Source organism: Pteropus medius, unplaced genomic scaffold, assembly GCF_902729225.1.
Source record: "Pteropus medius unplaced genomic scaffold, Ma_sr-lr_union100, whole genome shotgun sequence".
Classification (NCBI taxonomy): domain Eukaryota; kingdom Metazoa; phylum Chordata; class Mammalia; order Chiroptera; family Pteropodidae; genus Pteropus; species Pteropus medius.
In genome coordinates this window covers 4563551-4576353 of record NW_024344437.1, presented here as the reverse complement: position 1 = coordinate 4576353, position 12803 = coordinate 4563551, and the positions used below count along the sequence as shown (strand labels likewise).

The 12803-nt window shown below is 40.3% G+C and overlaps 1 pseudogene; it reads left to right on the top strand.

Moving 5' to 3' along the window:
• The first annotated feature begins 11035 nt into the window (after nt 1–11035).
• On the top strand, nt 11036–11154 carry LOC120610731 (uncharacterized; annotated as a pseudogene).
• The last annotated feature ends 1649 nt before the right edge of the window (nt 11155–12803 follow it).

Sequence of the window (12803 nt, the reverse complement as noted above, 5' to 3'; positions counted from 1 at the left end):
AATTATGATGTCTCTTGGTTTGGGCCTCTTTGGGTTCATCTTGTTTGGGACTCTCTGTGCTTCCTGAGCTTGTATGTCTATTTCCTTTGCCAGGTTAGGGAATTTTGCTGTCATTTCTTGAAATAAGTTTTTAATTCCTTGCTCTCTCTTTTCTTTCTGGTACCCCTATGATGCAAATGTTGGTACGCTTGATGTTGTTCCAGAGGCCCCTTAAACTATTTTCATTTTTATGGATTCTTTTTTCTTGCTGCTGTTTTGATTGGATGTTTTCTGCCCCTTTACCTCCCAAATCACTGATTTGATCTTCTGCTTCATTTAATCTATTGTTGCTTGTCTCTAATGTATTTTTCATTCCAGTTATTGCATTTATTTCTGACTGGTTCTTTTTTGTTTCCTATCTTTATTTTTATGCTTCCTATTTCTTGGTTTAAATTCTCACTGAGATCATTGAGCATCCTCATAACCAATGTTTTGGACTCTGCATCTGGTAGATTACTTGTCTCCATTTTGTTTCATTCTTCTTCTATGTGTTGTTCTGTTCTTTCATTTGGGACATGTTTCTTTGTCTCCCCATTTTGGCTGCTCCCTGTGTTTGTTTCTATGTATTAGGTAGGGCTGCTGTATCTCCTGGTCTTGGCAGAGTAGCCTTATGTAGTAGGTGTACTGTGGGGCCCAGTGGCACAGTCTCCCTGGTCAACTGAGCTGGGTGCTCTGGGTGTGTCCATTGTGTGTATTGTGTGTGCCCTTCTGTTGTAGTTAAGCCTTGGTTGCTGTTTGCACATCGGTTCAAAGGATCAACCCTCGAGCTGATTGGCTGTGAGGACTGGCTGTGACTACAGTGGAGGAGCTGTTGTGTGGGGGCTGATGCTACAAAGCAGTTTCCTTTAGCAGTGCTCTGGTACCTACTGAGCCTTCTCTTTGGGGGTGTTTTTTGTGGCACTAATTTGGTGGTGCTCTGGTGTGGTCTGAAGCTGGCCAACAGGTGTTCTGGTTCTGGGGCCTTTGGGGAGAAAGCCTGTTGCAGGCCAAGTTCAGCTGCTGCCTGTTCCCTGCCTGGAGCCACATAGTATGAGCTACAAAGTGACCAACAGATTTTTGCCACTTGTGCTTGGCTTGGAGGTACCTGGGAGAGGCTAAGCTGTGAACTGAGGCTGGCTGCCACTAATGCCAGGCTTGAGGCTGCTCAGCAAGAGGTATAGGGCACACCGAGGCCAGCTACTGCTTGTTTGGGGTTTGTGAGAGATTTTTAAAAAATCTGAAGCACGATCTAAGGCAGGCCGTTTGTATGGAAAAGCTATCGAAAACAGCTTGTGTCAGCCTACAAGTTGGGTTGCAGCAGGGTCTCAATGAATCACCAGGGCAGTGTAACCAGTGTTAACTAGGTTGATGGAGACTCAGATATAGCAGCCAACTGAATTTGCAAACTGGGTAGTGGGAGGGCTCAACAAAGAGACAATGGCTTTTGCAAGCACTTCTGTCTGGCAGAAGGCTGCACCTCCAGCCCTCACCCTGAATCCAGACAGCTCAGTGTTTCTTCATTTGTCTCTAGCACCTTTTGAGTGACTGCCCCAGCACTGGAGCTCAGAGCAAGTGAGTTCATCAACGAGTAAATCCATGCATGGGCCCTTTAAGAGGAGTACCTAGGACTGCAGCAGCCTTCTGTCTTACTCAGCTACAATCTCTGCTGGTTTTCACAGTCAGAAGTTCTCTTCCCAGCACTGGCACCCTGGAACGGGGAGCTCAGCGCGGGGTTCGGACACTCATTCCTCAGGAGGCACCTCCGCAGCCAAGATATCCCTCCTGATTTTTAACCGCCACACACAGGTGAGGCACCAACTCATTCAGCATCTCCACCCCTCCTACCAGTCTCAAGGCAGCTTCTTTTGTATATTCTTAGTTATAGGATTTCTGTTCAGCTAGACTTCAGGCAATTCTCAATGATGATTATTTTGTAGTTTAGTTGTAATTTTGATGTGGTCATGAAAGGAGGCGAGCACAGCGTTTCCTACTCTGCTATCTTAACCAGAACTCTAGAATAATTATTTTCAATAGCAGAAAACAGCAAAAAAGACAAACACCACAGCCTCACTTAAAGTAAATGTGCTCATATTACCAAAATTGCTGTTTCCACAAATATCCAAAAAAAAAAGATATTGAGTAATGCCTCTTATCCTTTTCTCAAAACCATATTCTTTTATGTGAATACACTATTAAATTGTATGTAAAAATGGTTAAGATGGTAAAAACAAAGCAAAACTAAAAAAATAATACTCTTTAGGGAAATGCCCAGTCTGAAGTGCCCCGAGCCCTATAACGATCTCAGTTACAACACTGATCATCCTGCATTTTAATTGGTTGTCTTATTTTCCATCTCCTGCATGAAGGGGTAATTTTCGTTCTTATTGTTTTTTGTATTGCCAAGATTTAGTGCCTGGCACATAGTATACACTCAGTATATTTTGGGTGAATTAAGGGCTTCAACTAAGCAAAGACTTGACATGAATTGCATTTAGCTCAAAACATCAAAACCTTCCTTAACACTATTGAGAAGGAAGCTGAGAGTTTGTCAGCATTAATGATTATATACAATTCACATGTGCTGGGCATAAAACGGTTAAATAACAAAGCCCAAGGCCACTGCATTCACCAAGACTCTTTGATCATACATCATAGGAAGTACAGTAGCACAGTCAATAACTTCTGTGTAGATAAGAATATTTTCTAAAAAGTAAATTCAATCTGAAAATTGTTTCTTTCTAGGCAAAATGCCAGGGAGACCTTCATAATTTTCACCATGACTTCAGCAGAAAGAACACACAGGATAAGGTAAGCAGAGAAAGAGGAACCGAAAGACTTCCCCAGTTAAAAGGCAGCAGGCATATTGAATGTTTTCTCATTAAGTTAATCTATTCAGTAGCCAATTAGAAACCAGAGGAAACACAAGGTAGAACCACAGAAATAAAATTGATGACAGTGCTCTCACAGGAGAGAGAGGGAGAATTCTCTATATGGCACGAAAGGAGGAGAATGTTTCAAACCAGACCTGCTCACATCACGAAAGAAGGCAAGACAGAATGCCCAACAGAATCCGAAGGGATTGGATTTGCCACCAGCCAAGTGTTTCACCAATTTCTTAGGGAGGCAGATTGGGTTTCCTATTGGAAATATACACGAGAATATGAATAAACACCTGCAAACCTTTGCTTCTACTGTGTAGTAAATCTGTACAGTTCATTCATAGCATAAGTTCAGTCAATTCTTGCTGAATCCTTCTGTGATCTTAATTAAATCTTGAATTAAAATGATGCACTCATGGATTGTCAGACTGATTTTGGGGGTTACTTCTGACACCTACATCTCTGTCTCATCTTTAACTTTGCTTTGAAATAGCCTTGAAAACACAGAGAAGTCCCCAAAATTATAAAACATTAGTCACTAAGCAAACTGATTAATTGTTTAAAAATATTTTGGAGAAATTATTCTGAGGTAAAGTAGATTTGGTCTGGATTAAAAATGATTTGAGACTGGTTCATCTTGAGGCCTGAGCTATTTCCTGAGGGACTTCCCTGTGACGGGGACACCTGCTGCAGGCAGGGATAGAGGCAATGGTTGACTTCTGCTCCCTGCCACTGTGTGTCTCATAATAGAGATTTTGGTCTCAGGCTTCTGTTTCTACATCCCCAAGGAGGCTGCCATGATCAATAACAGCATTCAAGGGTACTGGGAGGTTGTGCTTTGTATGCTGTTCCTAAAGGTAAAAACCAATTGTCTGTTCATTCATTCATTCATTCATTCACTCAGTTTTTAATCCATTTGACGAAGACGGTCTAATTTCCATCATGTTTGGTGCTAAACAGACACCAATGGACACAAGACATGTGGTCTCTGCTCTTACCACAATGACAGCCCAGCAGTGAGAAAGAATCATAGTTAAACGCGAATTAAAAATAAGTGTCAAGAGTGCTTTCCAGGGGAAGAAATAAGATATTGTGGATCATGCAGTTGGAAAATAATGTACTTGAACATTTGGGGGTGGGAAGTAGGGATCAGGAGAATATTTTTATAGAAAGTGACTTATGAACCTGGAAGCAATAAAAAAAAAAACATTAAAAGCAAAAAAAAAAAAAAAAAAAAAGAGAGAGAGAGAGAGAAACCTTAAAGCTGAAGTGTGTGATTTTTATAAATTTCCGGGATCAGTGTCAAGTTCTATTCTCAAAAAGCCACAGAGCCACACCCTCATAATTAACATCAGACAAAAACTTGGACAAGAGCCCTGTATATTAAATCACCTTCAATTTACCATCTGATAGGTAAATTATAGAAATATCTAAAAGAGCAGTGATGGGAATCTGACTCACTGATTCACCAAATATCTAGTGAAGTCCTGCTACGTGCCGGGCACTCTTTTAGTCCTAGCCATGCGTCAGAGAAGAAAACAGAGTCCCTGCTCACCTTGCTTTTATTCTAGTGGAGAGAGAGAAAATAAACAGATATGTCAAGTGACGACAATGGCTATGGAGAAAAATAAAACAGTAGAGCAGAGTGACAAGGAAGAGTGATAGAGACCCGCGCGATGCTTTTTTGACAAGTTGACATTTGATTAGTTCGAAGGCCTTTCTGAATTAAGTGATAAGTTAGTCTTGTGGATGCCTGAAGGAAGAGCATTCCAAGCTGAGAGAATGATATGTGCAAAGGCCCTGTGGCAAAGTTGTATTTGGCCTGTTTGATAAACAGCAAAAAGCACCCTGTAACTAGGACGGAAAGAGTGAGATGTGGCGTGGTGGCAGCTGAGTTCAGAACGTCTAAGGAGTGAGCTGAGAACAAGATCACGCAGCTTAAATATGTCAGAGATGGGATGATGCTTGGGGAGTAAGCAGACCTCATTTGGTTTAGATAATGGAATCACTGTGGCTGCTGTGTGGTCCACAGAGAGGTGAAGAGCGAAAGTGGGAGAGAGAGATTCATCAGGAGACGAGTGCAGATTACGATGGCCTGTTGTTACGGGAGGCGATGACAGCTGGCTGGATTCTTGCAAATGCAGAGCCATAGGATTTGCGGATAGATTCGAAATGAGTAGAGGGAAAAAGGAAAGTCAAAGATGACACCAAAGTTTTAGGAGTCGCCATTTACCAAGATGGGGAATTATCGTGTCAGACAATGTGAACATTTTTAAGGCTTTCGATACCTATTGCTAAAGCACTCTCAGCACAGGGGCTGTCTTCGTTGGTTCTAAGGCCATCCTGTTTGGAAACATCTTCCAGGCTAGTAGAAGTTTGGGCCATGAAGGAGTTGAGAGTAGCTGTGATGTTTGGACTTTTTATTTGAACCAGGCTTTTGGTTCTCTTGTGTAAGAAGATGAGGAGACAAATACTTTAAAATTATAACATATAACATGATCACTGGGTGACAGAGTATCCAAGACAGAGTAACATATAGTAGACACTCTATTTATATTAACTGAAATGTTGAGAAATAAAAGAAGGACCAAGTACAAGTATACGATCTTCCTCACTGAGATCGGATACTCTGTCACCCAGTGATCATCTCTGCATCCCATTCTCCATCGTACCACCTTTTCAGCCCTTTCTTCAAAGTCACTGTTCTAGGATCTCAAGCCAGGAATCCCTCTTTCAAAAAAACATGCCAGATGGCCAACTTCTGTTATTTTGAAAAGTGGTAGGTAGAAAGGAGAGAAAAGGGCAAAGAGAACTTGAATAACAGGGAAAAGTGGGCTGCAGAGGTGCATATCTGCACCTCTGTTGCATATCTTCAGACTCAGCTGGATGTGGCCTAATCTACGAGGAGAGAGAACACAGAAACCTCAGTGCTAAACTAGACCAATCTGACGGTGTATAGCACAAACTGAATGGCCAGGGTCAACAGAAAGCACAGAAAGATACGTTCAATCTAGACCCCAAGAGTGTAATCCAGTTCTTGCACCGGGTTTACCCTCAGTTAAATCCAACGATTCGAGTCCCATAGGGCATCACCAGAACCTATCATTTCCAACACACCACGGCCTGCACTGTGTTCAGTGTAGATCCTCTAGACTGGAATATCTAGCTGTTGAACGGACCCAATGATTATGCAAAAACTTCAGCTACATGTAGGACTACAGCCTCTCAGCTCAAAGTCCTCCATATTCACAGTGCAATTCGGCAAAGATATTAAGAAGAAAATACTTCTAAGATCCCAGTTAAGTACTTAACACCACATTGAAATACTGAGTCTAAACTGGTCATTTTTTATCATTCTCATAGTCCTGGTAAGTATTTTATGTATTCCTTTACTTGTTTTTGTTTGTCACCCCCACCAGAAGGTTAGCAGGAGGAAGCCAGGGACACCGGCATAGTGTGTAAAAGGCACACAGTAAATAATTGTTGGGGATTAAATGAATGCATTGTTTACTCATGAATAGAGGTTAGGGGCAAAATTGAGGACAAGTCCGTAGCTGTAAGGAAGACCACAGAGATATTATATGACTATAGCTTTACCCATTTAAGATTTACATGCTTACTTCCAAAAGACTTGAATGCTACTAGAGAATCAAATATACCATGATTCCCATAACACTTTTATTTGCAGATGTAAGCTAGCATAGAAAGATGAACACATTAAGACGTGACTTTATGACTGTTTAACTGAGCATTGCTTCAGTTTTGTTTTTGGTTTTTTTTTTCAGGGAATACATGGAATTTGTATATGTTATTTTGTAAGTCATCTTCCAGCCCATACTCCTTAGAAATAAAGATGCTTATTTTTCAACATAAAATCCAGGTGACATGTTCATTAGAGTTTTGAAATCTTTGTGGCAAAAATGCTGTGTTCATAAATTTTTATTTCACCATATTTCTCATGTAAAATTGTTAGCAGATGGCATCCGATTGTTTAAATTCGAGGTTTCCTAATAGTCATTGAAAAATATCATATTAACATGTTGTTTATAATGATGTTTGTCCTCTCTTGATCGATATTCAACATGCGTTGGGCATTCTGAGGTCAGTGTTAATATTCCAGGAGAATGAACTACGCTGTCAGGATGTTGGAATCTTCTTATGATATCTATCGAACTTGTATTCAGATACTAGTAAATCATTTTTTAGTAGGTACTTGTTTAACGCATGCATAATTTTTTTTATGGTCAACCGACTTTTTTTTTTTTACAATAAATTGAATCTTTTTTTCAATTATAGTTGACATTCAATATCAAATTTACATTTAGTATAATGCCTATCAAGAGACATTATCAAACAGAACTTCTGATGAAAATGACTATTAATTACAACAATCGCAGTTGGCTTTCTTTAGAGACCTGGTATCTCACAGTCCCCTTAGGAAGGACACCCTTGGCAACAGTCCTTAAAGAGGCCCTTTTATAGTGTTCCTCTGGCTGCATGGCTGTCCAAGGCTTTGCCTCTTTTCCCCACGACTGGGTCTCAATCCAAGTCAACCAGCTGCTTCTGAGAGGCGCTGGTCCCCACCGTGTCTAGCTTACCTCTTTGGAGCTGAGTCACATTGCCCAGAGGATCTTAGAGTGGGGCTTCGTCTGGCGGGGTCCACGTACTCTCTGCCAACTACTCTCTTGCCTCTTCCACTTGTTTTATTCCAAGGTGCTTAGTGAACAGGGCAGCACTCTGTAACTTCACATCTGCTCTTTTTCTTTGGCCAAATATCATTTTGTGAGAATTTTTCCCATGTCATTTAATGTCTTCTAAAACCTAGTTTTAAGTAACAACATATTTTGTTTCTGGGATGTGCTCTAATTAAACCTTTCTCTGATGGTTAGGTATTGGGCTGTTTTCAAAGTTTTCCTTTTGCAGTGGCCTCATCTTTTCAACATAAAAACCTCCCCGTATGTGTGTGTATATATATATCTTGCTGTAATGAACATTTTTTGTACATACTTATTTTTCAAAGCTTTAATTTTTTTCAAGATAGTTTTCTAAAAAGATAATTGCTTTGCAGAAAGGTATGAACTTTCCTGAGCTACTTGATATATTCTGGGCTAATTAGCTCTCCTACCAACTCTTGCCAGAATTGATTATTACCTTGTAGAAGTCTCTGTCAGTATAGTAAATGAAAAATCTTATTTCATTTTAATGCAGATTGAGCAACAGCTTTCATTTCACAATTGATAAGTTATACACATTTAAAGAGGCTTTGAGTCCTTTTTTTAACCTATATTCTATAACCAGGAGGTCCCTTCTGAGCTGCCGACCTTTCTGTGGTCTTCATGTTTCATTAATACTCTGATACTTAAAGCCTCAAGTCACTTTCAGCCTTAATTGTAATTTATTGTTCTCTATTGTTACAGAATGTTTCAGTCAATTTAGACAGAAGGGTCTCTCTCCACCTTTTTTTCACGGGTTCATTTCCAGTTATAAAAATGACAGACTTCGTGAGAGATTATGTTAATTTTATTATTATTACAATGATTATTTTCACTCAAATAATATTTTAGGCTTAGAGGAGAAAGTTTTTGTTTTTCACTGAGGAGGTATGTATTCTTTTTACCATTTTAAGTGAGAAGTGCTTAAAGGCAGAAACTAAAGAAAGGTCAGAGGTTCTCAGGTTTAGCACAATTGTTTGCATTCCACGTCATATCAAAAAATAAATAGAAGATAATAAAACATCGAATTTCTTTAACATTTGCTGAGGGGAGTTTCTGCTATACTATTTTCAATTAAAGTAAGGATCGGCCATAAACATCAATGCCTGCTTCTTCATCACCATACTTATTTAAGAAGAGAGATATGTCTTTAGCACCCAGCCTCCCCTTTTTCCCTTCAGTGGGGCCCCCAAATCTGAGAAGGATGCTTAGTATCTTCATGTTCTCTCTCCCTTTATTAGAATCAACTGTTGGTCAAGTTCCAGAAAATCGTTTCATATTACAATGTTGCCTCCACCAGAATTATTTGTTTTCAAATAATATGAGCACTTCTGAGGTACTCAGAGTGAACACCCCTTTGGTAAATGTTTCGTCGTAGCCAGCTGGGCTTCCAAGTACCATCAAACATATTAGCCAAAGGAATGACTAACGAGTTGATAATTGTTAAAGTTCCATTTTTCCCTTTTATTTTTGGAAGTATAAGCTTTTGTCCTTCCTGTTGAAGGGTCTTCTGTGACTCCACTGAGAAAATAGCTACCATATGTCAAACATAGAGCATGCCAAGAACTGTGCATATCATATTTAACCCTCACAAAAACCTTCGTTTTGCAAATGACAAAACTGAAGCTCAGAGAAACTAGGTAAGTTTAGTTGTCAAGCAGTGGCAGAGTGGAGATTTGAGCCCCTGTCTACCTGACTCTAAAGGCCATGTTCTTAACCATTATACTCTTTGAAGGTTCAGCTTAATGGTAGACTGGTGTCTCTCCCACCCTTAAACCAGCTGCCATAATATAAGAAAGCTTATAAGAAGAACAAAATCTTCTTCACTTCCAGGAAATTGCCCCAGCTGAGCTCCCAGAAAGAGCCTATACCCAGGGCCAGGGTATGTAATTTGCAGGGTCCAGCACAAAATGAAAGCATGGACTCCAGCTAGGATCCAGAAAGCCAGTTCCCTCCTACAGGTCCAATGCCCTGTAGAGGAAGAAAAAGTTTTCCTCTACCATCTTAGGCTCTCAGGCTGGCCTGAGAATTAAACTGAAAAAGACAGGTGAACAGGAGAAAAGCATACACATTTTATTATTTTTTTTACATGTACATGGGAGCCTTTACGAGGGAATAAATCCTGGCAGAAGTGACCGGAGCAGGAAGATTTTATACCTTTTATACAAAGAACAGTACATTTCTGAAGAATTGATAAGACAAAGGGGTTTGGGCTAGTAAATGGTGAAGAAACAACTAGGAAGACTAGGGGTAATTTAACAGGATTTGTTTCTGCAGGTTTCTTGGCCCCAAATTCCCTGTCTCTGCTGGTAAAGATGTTAGGACGGATATCTTACACACAGGAGTTTTATGACCTATTGCAAGAAAAAAGGGTAAGGGGAGGTAGGTCAGAGTGACCTTCCTGTTTCTTCTGTTTTTAAAAATTCCTTTCATTTAAAGATGTTTAATACACCAAAGTGTCATATTTAGGGGTGGCATGGCCTGAACCACATCGGCCCCAACACACGATAAATGGATAACCCTCAAAGATTGCAATCTCGCACACAGGACATGCTCAGAACTAAAGCCCCCATTCAATGCCTGAAGGTGTTGCATGCCCCAAGATGTTATGCACACCTGACCTTGATCTCCCTCAATTCTACTGCCAGGCTTCTGTCAGAAGTAGCGGGCAATAGCAGAACCCTGGCCATTCACCGGCATGACAGGGAAAAGGGCAGCCATGGTCATGGGGCAGGTGTGGGCAGGAGGGGACAGTGTGGAGTCCAAGGGGTCAAAGAGTGAGAGCAGGCAGACAATTAGCCAAGAAGCCATCCAGGGGTGATGGGGAGATTGTGAGAGGTGAGGCTGCACATAAGCCAAGTCCCCAAGACCCCAGCACATGCATGCTCCATTGTCTCTCCTTCACTTACTGAGTACAAATAGAAAGAAAATATTTTTAAGAATTTTAAGATGGCAAACCATAGAACATTAGCCTCAAGTGTGGGACACCTCTGAATATGGGGCCCTATGCAACTACACATATCACACCTGTGCCCATGACACTGGGTGTGCCAGCAACAACTGCCAACCTTGTGAAGTGAAGACATTTTGGTTCTGTGAGCCCCCGCAGAGTTCCAGGAGGAAGACCAAGCAGTCAACACACAAAACAATGTGAGGTAACAAATGGTTGGTAATTTCATCCACAACATTTTGAAGTGGTTTGTTATACAGCACTTGATAACTGATGTGGTTACTGTCATCATCCTAAGTATTACGGAGTCACTAGGAAGTGTGAGATATGATTTCTACCCTCAAAAAACTCATGGTATAATTAACAAAAAAAGGACCCGTAAAAGAATTATCAACCAATAACAGATAATATACAATCAAGAAAGAAGGAGAAAATTGGAAAAGTTAAACTTAAGGACAATTCAAAAACAGGAAATCCTTTACAGCCATACCACTCTGAACAAGCCTGATCTCGTCTGATCTTGGAAGCTAAGCAGGGTCGGTCCTGCTTAGCACTTGGACGAGAGACCACCTAGGAAGACCAGGAGCTGTAAGCATTTAAAAAAAAAGTTTTTGTACAGCAAAGGAAACCATCAACAAAACAAAAAGACAACCAACCAACTGTTTGGGAGAAGATATTTGCTAATGATACATTTGATAAGGGGTTAATATCCAAAATTGATAAAGACCTTATACAACTCAACAACAAAAAAACACACAATCCAATTAAAAAAAATGAGCAGAAGACCTGAACAGATACTTCTCCAAAGAAGAAATACAGATGGCTAACAGTTATAGGAAAAGATGCTCAAGGTCGCTAATCATCAGAGAAATGCAAATTAAAGCCACAATGAGATATCATCTCACACCTGTCAGAATGGCTATTATCAATAAATCAAAAAACAGCAAGTGTTGGTGAGGATTCAGAGAAAAGAGAACCCTCATACAGTGATTGCAGATTGGTACAACCACTATGGAAAACGGTATGAAGGCTTCTCAAAAAATTAAAAATGGATATATCTTTTGACCCAGCAATTGCACTTAAGGTATTTATCCAAAGAAAACCAAAACAATAATTTGTAAAGATCTATGCACCTCTATGCTCATGGCAGCACAATTTACAATAGCCAAGATATGGAAGCAACCTAAATGCCCATCAACAGACAATTGGATAAAGAAATTGTAGTTCATACATACAATGGAATACTACTCAGCCATTAAAAAAAATGAAATCCTACCACTTGCCACAACGTGGATGGACCTAGAGGTTATTATGCTGAGTGAAATAATCAGACAGAGAAAGACAGATACCATATGATTTTACTTATATGTGGAATCTAAAGAACAAAAAGAACAAACTAATCAAAAACAGACTCGCAAATATAGTGGACAATTTGGTGACAGACAGAGGGGTGGGGGGGGGGGGCTGGGAGAATGGGGTGAAAGATTAAAGAAGTAGAAATTAGTAGTTGATAGTTGGGCACGAGGATGGGGAGCACAGCACAGGAATCCAGTTAGCCTTAATATGATGGCTAAGTGGAGGGCCAGGGGAGGGAGGGAGCAATTGGGGGGATCATTTTATGAACAATATAGATGTCTAATCAATGTACTGTATACTTAAAACTAATTTAAATAAATAAACTTATTAAAACAAATCAAAACAAAACAGGAAGTCCCCGGGGAAGGGTGGCTAGGATATTCATGGAAAGCTTCCCATGGGAGAACCTGGATCAAGATGTAGAAAAAAAAGAAAAACCTGTGACCAGCAAACTAAAACCAGATTAGAAGCTGACAGAAATTCATGTGTGCATCAGACTGCAAGCCAGAGGCATAAATGAAGGCTGGGTCAAGAGATGGAGAGAAGGGAGGAGGCGTGTATAAGGTATAGGAAGCTACATGGTTCAGGTTCTTGATCCAGAAAATGGATTCTATGTGCTACATTGTGTGTGTACACTGTGTCCCACTGAATATAGCAGACAGTCAAGCAGGGTCACCCGTGATCTATGATCACGGTCCAGTTATTACACATCCTTCAAGGTCTGGTTAACGGTGTTTGCTGGTCACAGGTTTCTCTTTTTTCCACAGCTCAGAGACCCTAAAACCTCTGGGATTCTCCCGTACCTTATCTAGGACCCTGTCTCTTAGGCATAGTCCATGCTGTGAATGTAAAAAATTTGAAACTTATTAGTATATAAAATCAACTTGT